This window comes from Saimiri boliviensis, chromosome 8 (genome assembly GCF_048565385.1).
Source record: "Saimiri boliviensis isolate mSaiBol1 chromosome 8, mSaiBol1.pri, whole genome shotgun sequence".
Lineage (NCBI taxonomy): Eukaryota > Metazoa > Chordata > Mammalia > Primates > Cebidae > Saimiri > Saimiri boliviensis.
Window position 1 is genome coordinate 105320694 of NC_133456.1, and position 18993 is coordinate 105339686.

General features: G+C 43.4%; 1 protein-coding gene across 6 annotated transcripts in view; it reads right to left on the reverse strand.

Moving 5' to 3' along the window:
* PTER (phosphotriesterase related) overlaps positions 1 to 13479 on the reverse strand; it is a 75028-nt gene extending 61549 nt beyond the window's left edge. For 2 of the 6 annotated variants that reach the window (XM_074404985.1, XM_074404981.1), the window contains exon 1: positions 13367 to 13479. The gene's annotated coding sequence lies outside the window, so the exon portion shown is untranslated. The other 4 variants (XM_074404984.1, XM_010341187.3, XM_074404983.1 and 1 more) reach the window with 3 other exon arrangements.
* Positions 13480 to 18993: the final 5514 nt, after the last annotated feature.

Consider the following 18993-nt stretch of genomic DNA (forward strand, 5'->3'; position numbering starts at 1 on the left):
TCAATTTGGGTGGGTACCATCTAATCAGTTGCCAGTGGGGCTAGAATAAATCAAGCAGGAGAAGATGAAAGGCCAGGCTTGCTAAGCCTTCTGGACTTTATCTTTCTCCCGTGCTGGAGGCTCCCTGCCCTCGAACATTAGACTCCAAGTTCTTCAGCTTTTGGACTCTTGGACTTACACCAGTGGTTTACCAGGGGCTCTCAGGCCTTTGGCCACAGACAGAATCTTAAAGATGGAGTTCTTTAGTTCATTTTGGGGTTTCTGGAGTTGACTGCTTAATCTGATGACACCCATTGCTTCTAGATCTATAACTAGACTAAAATCCCAGTAGGCCACTAGAGGTCAAGTTCAGAGTATGGGCCGCCAGGAGATGTGCTATGCTCCAAAAGAACTGCTTAAGTTTTCTGATTTATATGAGCAGAAATCTGGAGAACAGGCATGGGAATGGATATTAAGGGTGTGAGATAATGATGGACAGAACATAAAGTTGGATCAGGCTGAACTTACTGATTTGGGCCCACTAAGCGGAGACTCTGCATTTAATGTTGCAACTCAGGGAGTTAGAAAGGATTCTAATAGTTTTATTTGTTTGGTTAGCTGAAATGTGGATCAAAATAAATCCTTTGGTTTAATGTAGAGGAAGGGATCCAAGGGCTTAGGGAGATTAAGATGCTATAGCGATTTTGTCACTTTAGACCTACCCATCCCAGCTGGGAGGACCCTGAAGATATGCCCTTCACCAATAATACCTTGTGAAATAGATTTATGAGAGGAGCACCTGCATCCTTGAAGAGCCCTGTGACTGCTCTTCTTTGTGCGCCAGATCTTACAGTGAGAACCACCGTCACTCAACTACAAAATTTACATGCAGTGGGAATAATTGGATCTCAAGATGGCAGGGGCCAAGTGGCGACACCCAACCATCAAAGACACGGTAGGCATTGTTACTGTAATGGACAGAAGCAAAGCAGCAATCAGAATGGTCTGACTTGTGTAGAGCTCTGGTATTGGCTAATTAGTCAGTGTTCCTAGAAGTGAAACTGATAGGAAGCCTATGGCATTCTGACTTAATTTGTATAAACAGAAAGCTTCCAGGTCAAGTGGACAAATGACTAATGTGAATTACAAAAACAGAGAATCACAGCCTCTCAATCAATTTCCAGACTTGAATCCATTTACAAACCTAAAACCCCTTGAATGAAGGGAGGTCAGTTCCCGTTAAGAGGGACACCACTGTACTACCGACAATTTATACTGTTAATATTTCTCCCATCCTTCACCAAGGATACCTCCTTTTACCAGGCTAACTGTGCAGTGGGGAAAGAGGAATGATCAGACTGTTCAGGCACTACTGGACACTGGCTCTGAGTTGACACTGATTCCAAGAGACCCAAAACATCATTATGGTTCCCCAGTTAAAGTAGGAGCTTATGGAGGTCAGGTAATTAGTAGAATTTTAGCTCACATCTGACTTACAGTGGGTCCATTGGGTCCCCAGACTCATCCTGTGGTCACTTCCCCAGTGCCAGAATGCATGATTGGAATACACATACTTAGCAGCTGGCAGAATCTCCACATTGGTTCCCTGACTGGTAGGGTAAAGGCTACTAGGTGGAAATGGCCAAATGAAAGCCATTAGAGCTGCCTCTACCTAGAAAAAAAAAAAAACCAAAACCAATATTGCATCCCTGGAGGGACTGCAGAGGTTAGTGCCACCATCAAGGACTTGAAAGACGCAGGGGTGGTGATTCCACCACATCCCCATTCAACTCTCCCATTTGGCCTGTGCAGAAGACAGATGGATCCTGGAGAACGACAGTGGATTACCATAAGCTTAACCAAGTGGTGACTCCAGTTGCAGCTGCTGTATCAGATGTGGCTTCATTGCTTAAACAAATTAATAAATCTCCTGGCACCTAGTATGCAGCCATTGACTTGGCAAATGTCTTTTTCTCAATTCCTGCCCAAAAGGTCCACCAGAAGCAATTTGCCTTCAGCTGGCAAGGCCAGCAACATACCTTCACTGTCCTACCTCAGGGGTGTATCAACTCCGTGGCTTTGTGTCATAATCTTGTTCAGAGAGACCTTGATCGTTTTTTCTTCTATAAGATATCACACTGGTTCATGACATTGAGAACACAATGCTGATTAGAACCAGTGAATCAGAAGTAACAAACACGCTGGATTTATTAGTGAGACATTTGCACGCCAGGGGATGGAAAATAAATCTGACTAAAATTCAGGGGCCTTCTACCTCAGTCAAATGTCTAGGGGTCCAGTGGTGTGGGGCCTGTAGAGCTATTTCAGTAAGTTGCTGCATTTGGCTCCTCGTACAAGTAAGAAAACGGTGCAATGCCTAGTGGGCCTCTTTGGATTTTTGGAGGCAATACATTCCTGATTTGGGTGTGTTACTCCCGCCGATTTATCCAGTGACCTGAAAGTCTGCCCGTTTTGAGTGGGGTCCAGAACAGAAGAAGACTGCAATAGGTCCAGGCTGCTGTGCAAGCTGCTCTGCCACTTGGGCCATATGACCCTGCAGATCCAATGGTGTTTGGGGTGTCAGTGGCAGATAGGAACCCTGTTTGGGGCCTTTGGCAGGCCCCCAGAGGTGAATCACAGTGGAGGCCTCTAGGATTTTGGAGCAAGGCCCTGCCATCTTCTGCAGATAACTAGTATCCTTTTGAGAGACAGCTCTTGGTCTGTGACTTGGAAGTGAACATTTGACTATGGGTCTTCAAGTCACCATGTGACCTGAACTGCTTATCATGAATTCGATGCTTTCTGAGGCACCTAGCAAGAAAGTGAGGTGTGCACAGCAGCACTCCATCATCAAATGGAAGTGGTATATACGTGATCCGGCTCGAACAGGTCCTGAAGGCACGAGTAAGTTACATGAGGAAATGGCTCAGATGCCCGTGGTCTCCACTCCTGCCACCCTGCCTTCTCTCCCAAGCCTGCACCAATGGCATCATGGGGAATCCCCTATGATCAGCTGACAGAGGAAGAGAAGGCAAGGGCCTGGTTCACAGATGGTTCTGCCCAGTATGCAGGCATGAATAATACACAGGCATATATGCAAATACAATGCATGGCATAAAGAATATGGACCAAGACCTTAGAGTCAGAGATAATATAGCCACTTACAAAGATTTCCAGTATTTATAGATAACAACTCTAAAATTTAATACATCATTCTTTGTATAGAAACAACTTATTTAAAAAATTGTCCTTAATGCTAATGTTGTGAAATGGTTACGTTATATAATAATAATTAATGTAAACCTATTTTGACCAAGGTATTACTAACACACACAAAGAAAGAGAAGTGTAATGTTAGCACTTCGGGAGGCAGTGGCTGGAGGATCACTTGAGGCCAAGAGTTCAAGACATTCAGCTACATAACACAGTGAAACCTCATTTCTACAAAAGCAAAAAAACTCAAAAAATTTAGGTGTGGTGGCATGCACCTATAGCCCCGGCTATTTAAGAGGTTGAGGTGGGAGGATTGCTTGAGCCCCGAAGTTCAAGGATGAAGTGAGCTATGACGGCACCACTGAACTTCAGCCTGGGTGACAGAGCAAGACCTTGCCAAAAAAAAAAAAAGAAAAAAAAAAGCTTGGCATGGTGGTTCACACCTGTAATCTGTAGCAATTGGGGAGGCTGAGGCAGGCAGATTGTCCCTGAGGTCAGTTCAAGACGAGCCTGGCTAACATGGTAAAACCTCATCTCTACTAAAATACAAAAATTACCTGGGCACGGTGGCAAATGCCTGCAATCCTAGCTACTCGGGAGGCTGAGGCACGAGAATTGCTTGAACCCAGGAAGCAGCGGTTGCAGTGAGCTGAGATCGTGCCACTGCACTCCAGCCTGGGCAAGACAGGGAGGCGCTGTCTCAAAAAAAAAGAAGAAAAAAATCTTTTACAATCCTGATGGTCTATCAAAAGAAAAAAAAGAATTAAAAAATTAATCCTTTTGACCTTACCATAGCAACAATAACTAGTAGCAACGGTCCATGAAATATTCCTAATGCTAAGAAACTGTGTATGTTCTTTATATAACAAATCTAACAACTAAATTCAATAAACAAATGGAACTATGTGGAATCTTCATGGAGAATATTTCAAACTTGAATTTTTAGCTTGAAATATTTGGATCTGTCCATCCAACTACACTAACAGGCAAAGAGTGAAAAGATAACACTTGAACGTCAGCAAGGATCTCTGCACCAGCCTGACCAACCTGACGTGAAAAGACGTCTCTCGTAAAAATACAAAAAACTATCCAGGCATTAGGCACATGCCTTCAATCTCAGCTACTTGGGAGGCTGAGGCATGAGAATTGCTTGAACCCGGGAGGTGGAGGCTACAGTTAGCCGAGATTGCAGCACTGGACTCCGGCCTGGGTGACAGAGCAACTCCGTCTCAAAAAAAAGTCGGGGGGGCAGGGCGCACTGCAACTCTATTTGTAAGAGCCTTCTCCCCACCCCCAAACATTCAAGATCAACTACGGCTGCAAGCCAAAGTCCCAGTAATGTCAGTATTTGAAATAGCAAATTCTTTACCACTTACGCACTGAGCTGCTCCAAATACTTGGCACACAGTTGAAGATGCAGTTTACTAAATGGTAACGGGACAAGCTCAAAGCGGCACAGCAGCAAAAGGGAATCTATGACAGGCCCGATGCTTATGCAGAAATGTGAGCGAGACTCACAGGCCCAGGACAACGTCTAATCCTAGAAGTGGAGGCTGGAGGACTTGGATGGGCTCTGCCCGTGCCAGCCCCACAGGAGGCAGTATCCTTTGAAGAACAAGGACAGAGCATGGCTTCCTTGATGTCAGCCTGGATGATCCTTCCTGGAACAGTGGAGAATGTTTTTAGAGAAGGTATTGGGCAGAAGGCACTAGACACGCATGGTCTATTGGTGCGTCGGAGGCAAGTGGCCTCTTTGTAAGTTTCTGTGTTCACTGGCTTTGCGTCACAGCTAATAGACAGGCTCTGAAATCAAAGACTGAACTTGGAGAAACTGCAGCCTGAGAGCCTGGGAAAGGCTAACTGGGAAAAAAAGCACTGACTCATGGAAGTAACAGGCATGTCATATGCCGGAGAAGGATAAATAAAAGCATATCTCAAATAATCTTTGCCAAAACTGGGGAAGATGGTCTTCCAGCTACTCTTGGATAAGGGTTTGAACAATAATTTTCTTTTCTTTTCTTTTTTTTTTTGAGACGGAATCTCACACATTCTCTAGCCCCTGCTGCAGTGCAGTGGTACAATCTCAGCTCACTGCAACCTCTGCCTCCCAGTTTCAAGCCATTCTCCTGCCTCAGCCTCCTGAGTAGCTGGGATTACGGGCATGACCCACCATGCCCGGCCTCAGTAATACTTTTCTCCAAAGCGATTGGCAGTTAAAACCATGTTCAACTTACTATTGTCTAACATAGGTATGCATACCTCATTTAATCTGTCCCTTAAATAACTATCAAATTTTGCATCACAGGAAGCCATAGATTTCATTCATTTCTTCTCCTTTAAAAAAAAACTTCCACTTAAACTTTTAAATACAGACATTTTCAAAAATTCACAAATGAGAGCATTGTATAGTGAACCCCTACGCATCCATCACACAGTTTCAACAATAAATTTCCACTTAAAACAGTTTTAAAGGGAAAAGTGTTTTACAGCCCATTCAAAACCCCAAATTTTACCTATATACTCTTATATACCCATGTAACAACCCTCTAATAGTTCTGACTACCAATTTACTACAAAAGATTTTTTTAAGGACTAAAAAAACTATTATTCTACTCGGAAGGAACACTGTAAAAGCTTGTCAGAATCAAAGATAGTATCAGAATGGATAGATAATGTCAAACTGAGGCCTTCTGTGCCTTCACATACTTCAATACTTCTTTAAATATAAGAGCTTTGCTAGCTAGGTGTGGTGTCTCATGCCTGAGATCCCAGCACTTTGGGAGGCCAAGGCAGTAGGATCACTTGAGCCTTGGAGTTGGAGACCTGCCTGGGCGACAGGGTGAGATCCCATCCCTACAAAAAAATTTTTTTTTAATTAACCAGGCATATACCTGCGCCAGGAACCAACTTGGTCTTCTCCAGGGGTAGTGCCCTAGTGAGGATAAAAGCAAGATAATAAAGTTCCCTGTAGGTCTTCTATCAAAAAAAAAAAAAAAATTACATGAACCAGGCATGGTGTGGAGCTCCTACAATCCCAGCTACTCAGGAGGATCGCTTTAGCCCAGAAGCTCGAGGCTGCAGTGAGCTGTGATTACCACTACACTTCAGTCTGGGTGACAGAGCGAGACATTGTCTCAAAAAAAAAAAAAAAAAAAAAAAAAAAAAAAGAGCTTTTATAGCTTCTTAGGCTCACATCTCTCCACAGATACCTTTCTGTTTTCAGTTGACAATATTGGGACAGTAATAAGACACAATATATTTAAGCAAGATGAGCAGAAGACACCACCTTATAGAAAGAGCTGAGATAGGACCACAGCATCATTTGGCTCCTTTTGCCCTTTGTGATGGTACAAGTAAGGACATGGACTAATCATGGTAAGCTTCTGATTTGGTGAGGAAATTGTGGGTAAAAATATCTGAGTTGTAACAGCAGATATTTGGATGTTTGTCATTCAGACAGCAAGGTATGCTTGATTCTGTACATTTTTTTTCTTAACTGTTCGATGAACTATAGCCAATTCATTTAATAAGGTTGCTTCCCTTTTTACCTAATTACATAAATGTTTAAAGTCACAAGCATTAAGCTCTCCTCCAAGTAATGTTAGTTAAAAAAAAAGTTGCTGAACCGAAGAGATTCTCCAAAGATGCGTAGTCGTCACTTGGAAGGTCAAATTTAACAATCAATGAAAGTAACTCCAAAAACATTGTTTCCAAACAGACCATTACTATCGTAGAGTAGCATTATGGGTTCAATTGTGTCTCCCTCAAAATCTGTGTATGGTCTCCCTAACCCTCGGCACCTTAGGATGTGGTTGTATTTGCAGATTGAGTCTTTGTAGAGGTAATTAAGTTAAAATGGGATGGTTAGGGTAGGTCCTAATCCAACAGGACTGGTGTCCTCATAAAAGATTAGCACACAGACATGCACAGAGAGAAAACAGCCATCTACAAGCCAAAGAGAGAGGCCTCAGGAGACGCCACCCTGCTGACCCCTTGATCTGGGACCTCCAGCTGCCAAAACTATGAGAAAATAAAACTCTGTGGTTTAAGCCACCCAGTCTGTGGTACTTTGAGAGGGCAGACCCAGCAAATAAATATAGTAAGTAACAAAGGTTATCTAATGTAAGCTACAGAAATGGCCCTTAATTACACCTGGGGGCTCTGAATTTATTTATTTATTTATTTATTTATTTTTTGAGACAGAGTCTCACTCTGTCACCTAGGCTGGAATTCAATGGCACAATCTTGGCTCACTGCAACCTTCGCCTCCCAGATTTAAATCATTCTTCTGCCTCAACCTCCCGAGTAGCTGGAATTACAGGCATGCACCTGGCCGATTTCTGTATTTTCAGTAGAGACAGAGTTTTGCCATGTTGACCAGGCTGGTCTCAAACTCCTGACCTCAAAGGATCCACCCACCTTGGCCTCCCAAAGTGCTAGGATTACAGGCGAGAGACACCATGCGTGGCCCGGGGGCTCTGAATTCATAAAGAGAAAAGAAAATCTGTCAAAGGAGCTGGCCAGGCACATGAGAGTCAATCTAACTATTTATTTATTTACTTATTTAACAGACATTTGATTTTTCTTCTTTTTTTTTAAATCTCTTTTTTTTTTTTTTTTAAGAGAGGATGTCTATGAATGAGAAACCTTTTGTTATAAAAGTCTTATTAAGGGCCCGGCATGTTGGCTCATGCCTGTAATCCCAGCACTTTGGAAGGCTGAAGTGGGCAGATCACCTGAGGTCAAGAGTTCGAGGCCAGCCCGATCAACATGATGAAACCCCGTCTCTATCAAAAATACAAAAAAAAAAAAAAAAAAAAAAAATTAGCTGGGTGTGGTGGTGTGTACCTGTAGTTCCAGCTACTCAGGAGGCTGAGACAGGAGAATCACTTAGTGAGATGGGGGCATCTCACTATGTTGTCCAGGCTGGTCTTGAACTCCTGGGCTCAAGCAATCCTCCCACCTTGGACTCCCAAAGTGCTGGGATTACAGGCATGAACCACCATGCCTGGCCAATCTAATCCTTTTAAACAAATTCTGATGACAATCAGATGACAGCTCAGTGTATGGACTCTGACCAAATAAATCTTTATTTCAACTATTCAATTACATGGTCAGGCTTTATCTATTCTCCAAACTTTTAGAGAGCAAGACCGATAACATTTAACCTTTCAGGTATACAAGGAATGTAGGAGATGAGACATGCAGACTTGGAAAGGTACAAACATGAAATAACTTTGAGAGTTTATGAAAATATTTAAAATATTTTAAAAAATCAATACACATATAATTTTGAAAACAGTAAGTCACATCAGGAAAGAAATTTTGTGCATACACGATGAAGTAAGAATTTTGTGAACACAATGGGATTTCAGGCACACAAAAGAGCATCAAATTAACAATATTTACCAATATTCTCTTCAAAGTGCTTTTCAAACACCAAATAATTACCCAATTAAGCCACTGCAAGCTAAGTTGCTATTACTTTTGATTTAACGAAAAGAACTAATAATTACTATTTTAGCAGTTTCTGTGAAGAAAGAACTGAATGTCTACCATATACAAGTGAGCGCATCCCACCCTTTTAAGGAGTAGGGAACAGGAGAAAAAAAAGAAAGGCTGATGATGTAAGTGAATTCAGTGGGGTACACAGATGACTACGAACCACAGCCTGTGAAAACAGAGGATTTAATATGTAAAGCAGAGACCACTACTGGCAAAAAGCTATTTACGAATACTGCCAATACTTAGCATTGCAGACTGACAACAGGAGATCTCCGGTCCTGCCCTGAACAACACAATTCATCACACTAGTGCTTGGGGCAGTCATGTCCAAGCAATTTATCATCATCATATCACTCGCTTGAGTATGAGAGACGGAGAACTTTGATTGCTAACCTCTAGGGAGACTGGATTTATAGCCAGTGTCCCTTAAGAATGCAGCACAGCTCTGCCCAAAGCACAATCCTCCCTGCTTCACTTCTGTTTAACTCAGAATAAAAGAGTGAACATATCGCCCCCAGGACAGTCATAGCAAAACCTAAGTCTGATACTTTTAGATCCGAAATCAGATAGCTGGGAAATCATATTTAAAATACTCCTTGAAACTGCCTGAAAAAAATGTATTAGTCAATGGTAAGTATGGATGATTCATTTCAAATGTCCTTCAGTGACAAAATAATTTCTGAAATGCATCCACTGATAACTGCATTTGGGAAGAATCATCTTTTCACAGCTCACCCACGAACATTCCTCTGTATTGGAAAACTTGGAAGTGCACCGAAAATTGTTAAAAATATATAAATTGTGTTTTTCAAAGTAAAAATGAACGCCTTGATTCCTGTCCCTTCCATGCATCGTGGCTTTACGTATTTTACACTTTAACATGGTCTGCCCTTACGGAATATAATTAAACATCTAAACACCGTTTTTGCCATTTTTGATTAAAATCACAACGCGGGCTGGGGCATGATGGGAACAGCACACCCGCCAACTCCCACACAGTAAAAGGAGCACGATTCATAGGACAAGCCTCTTTCAGCACCCTCCCTGATGCTCCCAAGGTGTCTGGTAAACCTGAGCCAGAAATCCCCAAACACGTGGCTTATCTGATATATTCACTACGCAGGCTCGACCAGGCAGGCCACAGTAACACACAAATCCCCAAATCTCAGGGTCTGAACACAACAAAAGTCTTTTTCTAGCTCATCGTATATGTCCAACACAGTATGGAAGGGGGCTCCGCTCACTGTCCTCTTTCTAAGACCAGGGCTGACAGCGCTGCCTCTATCTGGATGGTCACTGTGGCAGAGGGAAAGTGATTGCGACAGATCTTTCACTGGCTTTTCACACGATTTTACCTGGAAGTGACACAGGTCACTCTACTTGTCTTTCATTGGCCAAACAAGTCACATGGACATACCTACCTGGAAGGGGATAGGGAAATGGCTAACACAGCTCCCACGCAGAGCAGGCAGAGAGTTATTTCTACTCAGTGGTTACTGTTTCGACAAAATAGGTAGAACCACAGGGCCAGTTTATGCCAAATGGAACCAGATATTTTCTTTTTCTTTAAGTAAGAGAGGACGCCTATAAATGAGAAGACTTTTGTTATAAAAGTCTTATTAAGGGTTGGCTGTGCTGGCTCCTGCCTGTAATCCCAGCACTTTGGGAGGAAGAGGTGGGCCGATCATCTGAGGTCAGGAGTTCAAGACCAGCCTGATCAACGGGATGAAATCCCATCTCTACCTAAAATAAAAAAAAAAAAAACTTAGCTGGGCATAGTAGTGTGTGCTTGCAGTTTCAGCTGCTTGGGAGGCAGAGGCAGGAGAATCGCTTAAACCCAGGAGGCGGAGGTTGCAGTGAGCAGAGATAGCAACACTGCACTCCAATCTGGGTAACAGAGTGAGACCTTGCCACCAAAAACAACAACAAAAAAAGCTTATTAGGAACGCCTGGACCACTGAAAATACACTCGAAACAGCAGCTAAAGAAAACAGAATGAAGCCACATTTGATGTATGAAAAATATTGAACAACTATCTCAGTCAAATTCACAGGGATACTGAACAGACTAGAGCTTGATCAGAAATTCTCAGTATTGTTACTCTATGGCTTACTGAAGCATTTAATAGATTTGAAGTTGGCTGGTGCTGTGGTTCACGCCTGTAATCTCAACACTTTGGTAGGCTGAGGTGGGAGGATCACTTGAGCCCAGGAGTTCAAGACCAGCCTGGGCAACAAAACCAGAACCCCACCTCTACAAAAATAAATAAATAAATAAATAAATAAATATTTCCAAAAGAAGATTTGAGGATAAACATTCCTCCTGTATTAACACTCTAGAGCACATGGAAGCAAAGGTGAACATTTACCAAGCTCCTCTCATGAGATACAGTTCATTGTTTTGTCTCTAAGCTTCAATCCAAGAGCAGTCTGTAAAACCCTGGCATCAGGGCCACTTACTCTACTTAAAATAGTCACAGGAACCCTATGGCCAAGCCCTGGCACTGAGTACACAGGCATGTGTTTCTCCAGATTCTAAATGATCTATTTTTGTGTTCTCTTACTCTCCGATCCTATTTGGCTCAAAATTTACTGACACTTCAAAGTGTATTAAATTGCATTCTTTTTCAGAAATGCTTCTCACTTCAGCCATATTCAAGGTATCTTCCATTCTTCATCAAGAAGGCAAAATTTACCCAGTGAAACTGATCTTTCAGTAAGTCCCTCCAAAATAGCCACTGTCCTGATTTTCCTCCTGTCTCACTAGCCATCCTTCTGGGTGGATCCTCTCCCAATGACCTCTAAAATACATATTTATTGATTTTTCAACTGAATAAACAGACCCTTCCTGACTACCTTGTAATTTCAGCACCAAATTGGACACAAAATAGGAAGACCCTCTGAATCTATTCTGGTTTGAGGGCTGCCCAATTAAAAAAGAAAAAAAAAAATAGCCCAAAGTATCATTAAATGATGAAAACATAATCTTATCTTAATAAATCCATAGATTATTAGATCTATTAGAGACCTAGAGAAAACTTATCTTTTTTTCTTTCTTTCTTTCTTTCTTTTTTTTTTTTTTTTTTTTTGAGACAATGTCTTGCTCTGTTGCCCAGGCTGGAGTGCAGTGATGCGACCTCAGCTCACAGCCACCTCTGCCTCCTAGGTTCAAGCGATTCTCCGCCTTTTGCCTCAGCCTCTCCAGTAGCTGGGATTCAGGTGCACCTGCCACCATGCCCGGCTAATTTTTTGTAGAGAAAGGGTTTCATCATGTTGGCCAGGCTGGTCTCGAACTCCTGGCCTCAAGTGACCCTCCCGTCTCAGCCTCTCAAAGTGCCAGGACTACAGGCCGGAATCGCTGCACGCGGCCTGAGACCACTTACCTTAATGTGTCTAAAAAAGACAGGCAGGCCAGGCGCAGTGTCTCATGCCTGTAATCCTAGCACTTTGGGAGGTCCAGGCAGGCAGATGCTTGAGCCCAGGAGTTTGACATCAGCCTGGGCAAAATGGTAAAATCCAGTCTCTACCAAAAATACAAAAAATAAAATAGAAAATAAAAACTAGCCAGGCTTGGTGGTGTGCATTTGTAGGAGGCTGAGCTGGGAGGATCATTTGAACCGGGGAAGTAAAGGTTGCAGTGAGCTGTGATGGCACCACTGCACTCCAGCGTGGGTGACAGAGTGAGACCCAGTCCTAAAAAAAAAAAAAAAAAGCAAAAGAAAAGCAACTTGTTGAAAGTCACTGAGCTGGAACCAGAATTCGAATTACGCACTGCTCATTCTGGGTTCAAAGTTATTTAAACCTGCAACCCCTCTTACTGCCTATGTAAGAGTATACCTTTAGTTCCTTTGTGATGTACAAAGAATGAGATGGTCTAAGAGGGTAACAGCACAGGCTGTGGAGTCAGAAAGACTCCACCTCTAAACTTTCTTTCCATCTCTAAACTTTCCAGCAGTGTGGCTTAGCCTTTCTGTACCTTAGCTTTGTAGGTAGCACGAGAATCCTTCACAGAGCTACAGAGTGGATTAAGTGAGAGTGCACAGGACTCAGACATACGACCCCTGGTGATTAGCTTTGACTAACTGTCAAAAAATATAGACCTGTATTGCCAGCCGAGGCAGGCAGATTGAGCCCAGGAGCTCGAAACCAGTCTCTACAAAAAATACAAAAAGTAGCCGGGCATGGTGGCACATGCCTGTAGTCGCAGCTATTCAGGAGGCTGCGGCAGGAGGTTCGCCTGAGCCCAGGAGGTCGAGGCTGCAGTGAGCTGTGATCCCGCCAAATGTACTCCTGCCTCGGTAGCAAAGCGAGAACCCCGAATTTAAAAAAAAAAAAAAAAAAAAAAAAAAAAAAAAAAAAGCTTATTAAAGGAGACTTAGCAAGGAACAACCGCCCTCACCCAGCACAGCTATCCGATGACGCCCCCAGGCACTGCCCTGAGCCACAGGGAGCTGGCGCCGCACGGGACCGACGCTCTTTGCAACTTCCCTCCAGCACCTGGGGAGAGGCGGGAGGGCCTCAGCGTTTGTGGCTGGAAAATCCTTCCTTCCCGCAGGAATCTCGCGAGGAACTCTGCAGCGAGCCCCGGCCGCGCGGAACCCGCCGTCGGGCGCAACTCTTCCTGCTGGGCCCGCAGCTCCACCTCCTGCTGGGACTCCTAGGCGCCTTACCTCGGGTCACCGCGCCGCCTTCTACCCGGGGACCTTCAGCCAGGCCAACTTCTCGGGCCTTTTCGGTCTTCCCTGTTCCCTCCCACTTCGCCCTACCCCCTGGGCTTCTTCCTGCCCGCGTCCCGAAGCTACGCCCACACTGAGTCCTGGGACACGCCCCGTGGGAGCTTGCCACGCCCCATGTCTTCCTAGGCCACGCCCTTCAAGTCCTCTCCACGCCCCGCAGGTCTCTGCCCAGCCACACCTGCCTGCAGGCGCTGTCTTGAGTGTTCTCTAGTTTGAATGGAGAAAAATTCAGGGCATCTAACCCGAATGGAAAAAATTTGAGATTTACCCCAAAGGGAAAGAAAGCTGTTGCATTTCCCCCAGGTCCCAATTCCCAATTCTCCATAGAACAGCCTGGAACAAGGCAACATTCCGTAGCTGGCCCTGGTATTTTCTGTGGCTGAAATAAACTTGTGAGTGGGTGTGAGTCTGCTGGCAAAACATGATGCTTGGAGCAGCTGCCACAATAGTCATACCTTTAGGTATTGCAGGGGCCAAAGACAAACCTCTCCTTCATCCCGGGAAGGTTTGCTGAAAATCAACTGACAAAAGGCAGTTTCATAGTAGAAAAGGCATACAAATATACTTGATCATAGCTTTATGTGATCCAGGAACCTTCAGAGTGAAAACCCAAAGACGCTGGGAAACGGTCCATTTTCTTTTTCTTTTCTTTTCTTCTCTTTCTTTCTTTCTTTTTTTTTTTTTGAGATGGAATTTTGCTCTTGTTACCCAGGCTGGAGAGCAATGGCACGATCTCGGCTCACCGCAACCTCCGCCTCCTGGGTTCAGGCAATTTTCCTGCCTCAGCCTCCTGAGTAGCTGGGACTACAGGCACGCGCCACCATCCCAGCTGATTTTTTGTATTTTTAGTAGAGACGGGGTTTCACCATGTTGACCAGGATGGTCTCGATCTCTTGACCTCGTGATCCACACGCCTCGGCCTCCCAAAGACGGTCCATTTTCACGCTTAGGTTCAACCAAGTATGGACCACTGTGTATTCAGTTGGTGCAAAAGTAATTGCCGTTTTTAATGGGAAAAATTGCAATTACTTCTGCACAAATCTAATAGATATTATGATTGGACCAAATGGGTTTGATCGAATGCTAATGGAGTGAGTGAGCAAACTCTGTTTAGATTCTTTTTGGCTTTTCTGTACAGTGTTCCTTCCTTCTGAGTATAAGGCAGGATCCTTTCTGGAATGGGGGTCTTACGACCTACAGTCAAACAAAGCAGGCCAGAGAATTTCTGTAAGGCCAGTTTTGACACAGAAAGGCAGGGGAAGAGTAGAGTCATTCTTTAGGTTTTATACTTGGCTTTGGGGATACGGGATTCTGGCTCTTTGAATCACCTTGGAAAAGAGGGATTCCAGTTTCTAGAATGAAGGGCCAGAGGCAGGAGGACATGAGGCTAGAGAGAGCTGCTTCTAAGGCCTTCATTTTGGGGTACTGTTTTCTGAACCCCAACAATATCACAGTGTAATCATTATTATTATTATTATTATTCTGAAATGGCTCTGTCGCCCAGGCTGGAGTACAGTGGTGTAGTCATAGCTCACTGCAGCCTTGAACTCCTGGGCTCGAGGGATCCTCCTGCCTTGGCCTCCTGAGTGAGCAGCTGGGACTACAGGTGTGCACTACCACACGCAGCTAATGTTTGTATTTTTTGTAGAGATGGAGGTCTCGCTATGTTGCCCAGCCTGGTCTCAAACTCCTGAGCTCAAAGGACCCTCCCACCTCAGCCTCCCAAAGTGTTGGGCTAATAGAGCCATAACACATGGTCTAGTCTATTAATTTTATCCTGAATTCTGAGAAAAAAGCAAATAGGTATGCAGATGAGCACACACTACAGATGTCATTTCAAAGGAAAGTAGAGATTTAATAATAATAATAATAGGTGGTGCTTATCGGGGCCAACTCTGCCAGGTTTTGTAATGAGTGTATGTTATTTTGTTTACATTTTTAAGCAACCTATTTATGTTTTTGAGCTATTTCCCTCCAATTACAGACAAGAAAACAGAGTTAGACAAGTGCCTTGTTCAAAGATAGGCCTAGGGACCCAGACTAGTTGATATTAGTCACTACACTATACCTTCTTAGTAGAGAATGGGGAATTTTTTGTTGTTGTTTTTTGTTTGTTTGTTTTGAAGTGTAGGCTAGCTCTGTCGCCCAGGCTGGAGTGCAGTGGCCCAATCTCGGCTCACTGCAACCTCCATCTCCTGGGTTCAAGCGATTCTCCTGCCTCAGTCTCCTGAGTAGCTGGGATTACAGGCGTGCACCACCATGCTCAGGTAATTTTTTGTATTTTTAGTAGAGACAAGGTTACGCCATGTTGGCCAGGTTGGTCTTGAACTCCTGATCTCGAGTGATTCACCCACCTTGACCTCCCAAAGTGCTGGGATTACAGGCATGAGCCACCGTACCAGACGAGAATGGGGCACTTTGATACGAGAGTAACAGAAATGAATTAATTCATTTAAATCAGAGAAAAAGGAGGAGAAAAGGATATACAGGTCTTGTTTTCTGGTTGGTTTGTTTGTTTTTTAGGGTAAAAGTATAAGAAGTTATTTAGCAAAGGGTTTTGTTGATAAGGGACAGTCAGGGAGAAGATATTGAGTAAAAAATTGGTTCTTGAGGAGGGTGGCTGGATAAATCCTAGGAGCAGAGAAGGGAAAAAAATAGGGCCCAAGAGTGGGAGAGACAAGAAAAAAATGTAGCGGTTAAGAATTGCAGAGGCATGAGTGCTGAGAGAGTTGGATATTAGTAGCAATGACTGGGGTTCACACTGAGATTCTATAATGAGGAGATGGATCCAGGGAGGCTTCTAGAGTGATTTCAGTGCTGGCTCCCACTTCGTGTGTGCTACAAGCACGGAGCCATATAAATGTGTACCTGACAGTGGGTATTAAAGAGAGGCTTGAAGGTCCATTATTTATAATGGTATGTATTTTAGTAGTCCATGCTGCCAGATGTTAAATTATACACGAGGTCCTTGTTAAAAAATGACTTCAGGCCAGGCGCGCTATCTCATGCCTGTAGTCCCAGCACTTTGGGAGGCCAAGGCAGGCAGATCACTTGAGGCCAGGAATTGGAGACCAGACTGGCCAACGTGGTAAGATCCCATCTCTACTAAAAATACAAAAATTAGCCAAGTGTGGTGGTGCATGCCTGTAGTCCCAGCCACCAGGGAAGCTGAGGCATGAGAATTGCTTCAACCTGGGAGGTGGAGATTGCAGTGAGCCAAGATCACACCACTGAACTCAAGCCTAGGTGACAGAGAGCAATCCTGCTATCTCGAGAAAAAAAAAATGACTTCAGTTTTTAGGGAAGTTACTATATTCTCCACTGCCCACATTAAATCCACTGAGCAAGATTTGTGATGGATTTCATATGCAGGCTCTTATTTCTGTGGCTTTACTTAAAAGACAGTGGTGAAGAGATTTTCTTTCTCTTTTGAAAGAAGCAGCTACAAAGAAACTTCAAATTAATCACAGGTGATTTATTTCAGGAATTTTCTCAAATTATTGTGAACAGGTGCCAAGGCCAGGTGTTGTGGATCATGCCTGTAATCCCAACGCTTTGGAGGCCAAGGCTGGCGGATCACTTGAGTCTAGGAGTTTGAGACCAGCCTGGCCAACATGGTGAAAACCCGTTACCACTAAAAAAAAAAAAAAAAATTGGCTGAGTATAGTGGCATGCGCCTGTGGTCTCAGCTACTCAGGAGGCTGAGGCAGGAGAATTGTTTGAACTGGGAGGTGGGAGTTGCAGTGAGCCAAGATTGCATAGTGCTACTGCACTCCAGCCTGGGCGGCAGAGCAAGATTTCATCTCAAAAAAGCAAAAACAAAAACAAACACAAAGAACAGTAGAGAAAATCATGTAAATCCAATGGACAAGAATAGAGAACTCTTCAGCGTATAGCATCTGTGAACACACTGTAATCCTATTTCACTAAGCACTATTGTTGGTTAGGCATCAGATGCTATTGTATCTTTTAGAAAGTGAAATAAACATTCTTCGATACTGGCCTTAAAATTTACCAGCCTTGGGATAGGTGTACAAGAATGGGTGAAAAGGGTTCTTTATGATGTTCTGCTATAAAACATGATAATCTGGCATCAAGCTTGTGCCCAAATTCATTTTTCAGTCTTTCTTCCTAGAGAAGTTTAACTTGGAAATAATTTTTGAAACCGAGAATATCAATGTACTGTCATATGTCTGTGATGAAATAGCAAAGTTAAAAATCACATTAAAAAACTGAGAGTTTCCAAATCAATCTTTCAGTTAAAGGTTTAGTTCAAATGCACTCTCATTTTTACAGTTCTTGCTTTTCATTTTCATAGTATCTTTGAATTTTGACAGTACCTGTACCCAGAAACACTAAATTGGCAAAAAGAATGAAATAAAAGTGAAACATCCAAAGCCCCTGCTGTTTGCGTTAAACTTCTAGAAAGCACCCAGGTTTTCATCACTGTAGTTAGTTGTTTTAAATATTTAAACAAAAGTAGTCTATAGGAACAATCTGCAGAGGACAAAATATGAAATAATCCAGATCATTATCAGATAAGCAGCAAAAAAAAAAAAAAAAAAGCAGGACCTATGATGTCAATTCTATTAGTGATGTTGCTGTTAGGTTTTAATTGTTAATTAGAAGTTGAAATGTGCGTGCTGCAGAGATTTTCTTGGTTCGAGTCATGGTGTGATAAGCCATTCCTATCATTTATAGGAAATCTATTAGATACTAATGTCACAAGACTCACAAGAGACCCTGAACAGAACTTTCGACACACATTTTTTTTTTTCTCTTTTAGATAGACTCTCCCTCTGTCTCCCAGGCTGGAGTGCAGTGGCGTGATCTCACTGCAACCCCCGCCTCCCAAGTTCAAGCGATTATTCTGCCTCAGATCTCCTGAGTAGCTGGGACTACAGGCACATGCCACCATACCTGGCTAATTTTTATATTTTTAGTAGAGATGGAGTTTCACCATATTGGCCAGGCTGGTCTTGTGATTCACCCACTCTGGCCTCCCAAAGTGCTGGGATTACAGGTGTGAGCCACCAGGTCCTGGCTTTCTACTTTTTGCTATAAAATTCCTGTTATCTGTACCTCCAAGAAAATACAACCAACTGTTCAAAGTATATTATGACTTCACTTAGAAACAAAGGAAAGGTGAAATTAAAATCATTCTAGATCTTAAAGAGCCACATTGAGAACACATAACCCCCCAACTGAGTGAACCTTTCATCCGGGACCATGTCTTCAGCAATAAGTTTTTACAACCCTTTTGTAGAAGCCAATTACAAGTTTGTCTTAAAAAGTATTTTGACTTGGCCAGGTGTGGTGGCTCACACCTGTAATGCCAGCACTTTGGGAGGTCGAGGTGGGCGAATCACCAGGTCAAGAGATGGAGACCATCTGGGCCAACATGGTGAAACCTCCACCTGTAGTCCCAGCTATTCGGAAGGCTGAGGCAGGAGAACTGCTTGAACCTGGGAGGTGGAAATTGCAGTGACCTGAGATCAGGCCACTGCACTCCAGCCTGGTGACAGAGCAAGACTGTCTCAAAAAAAAAAAAAAAAAAAAAA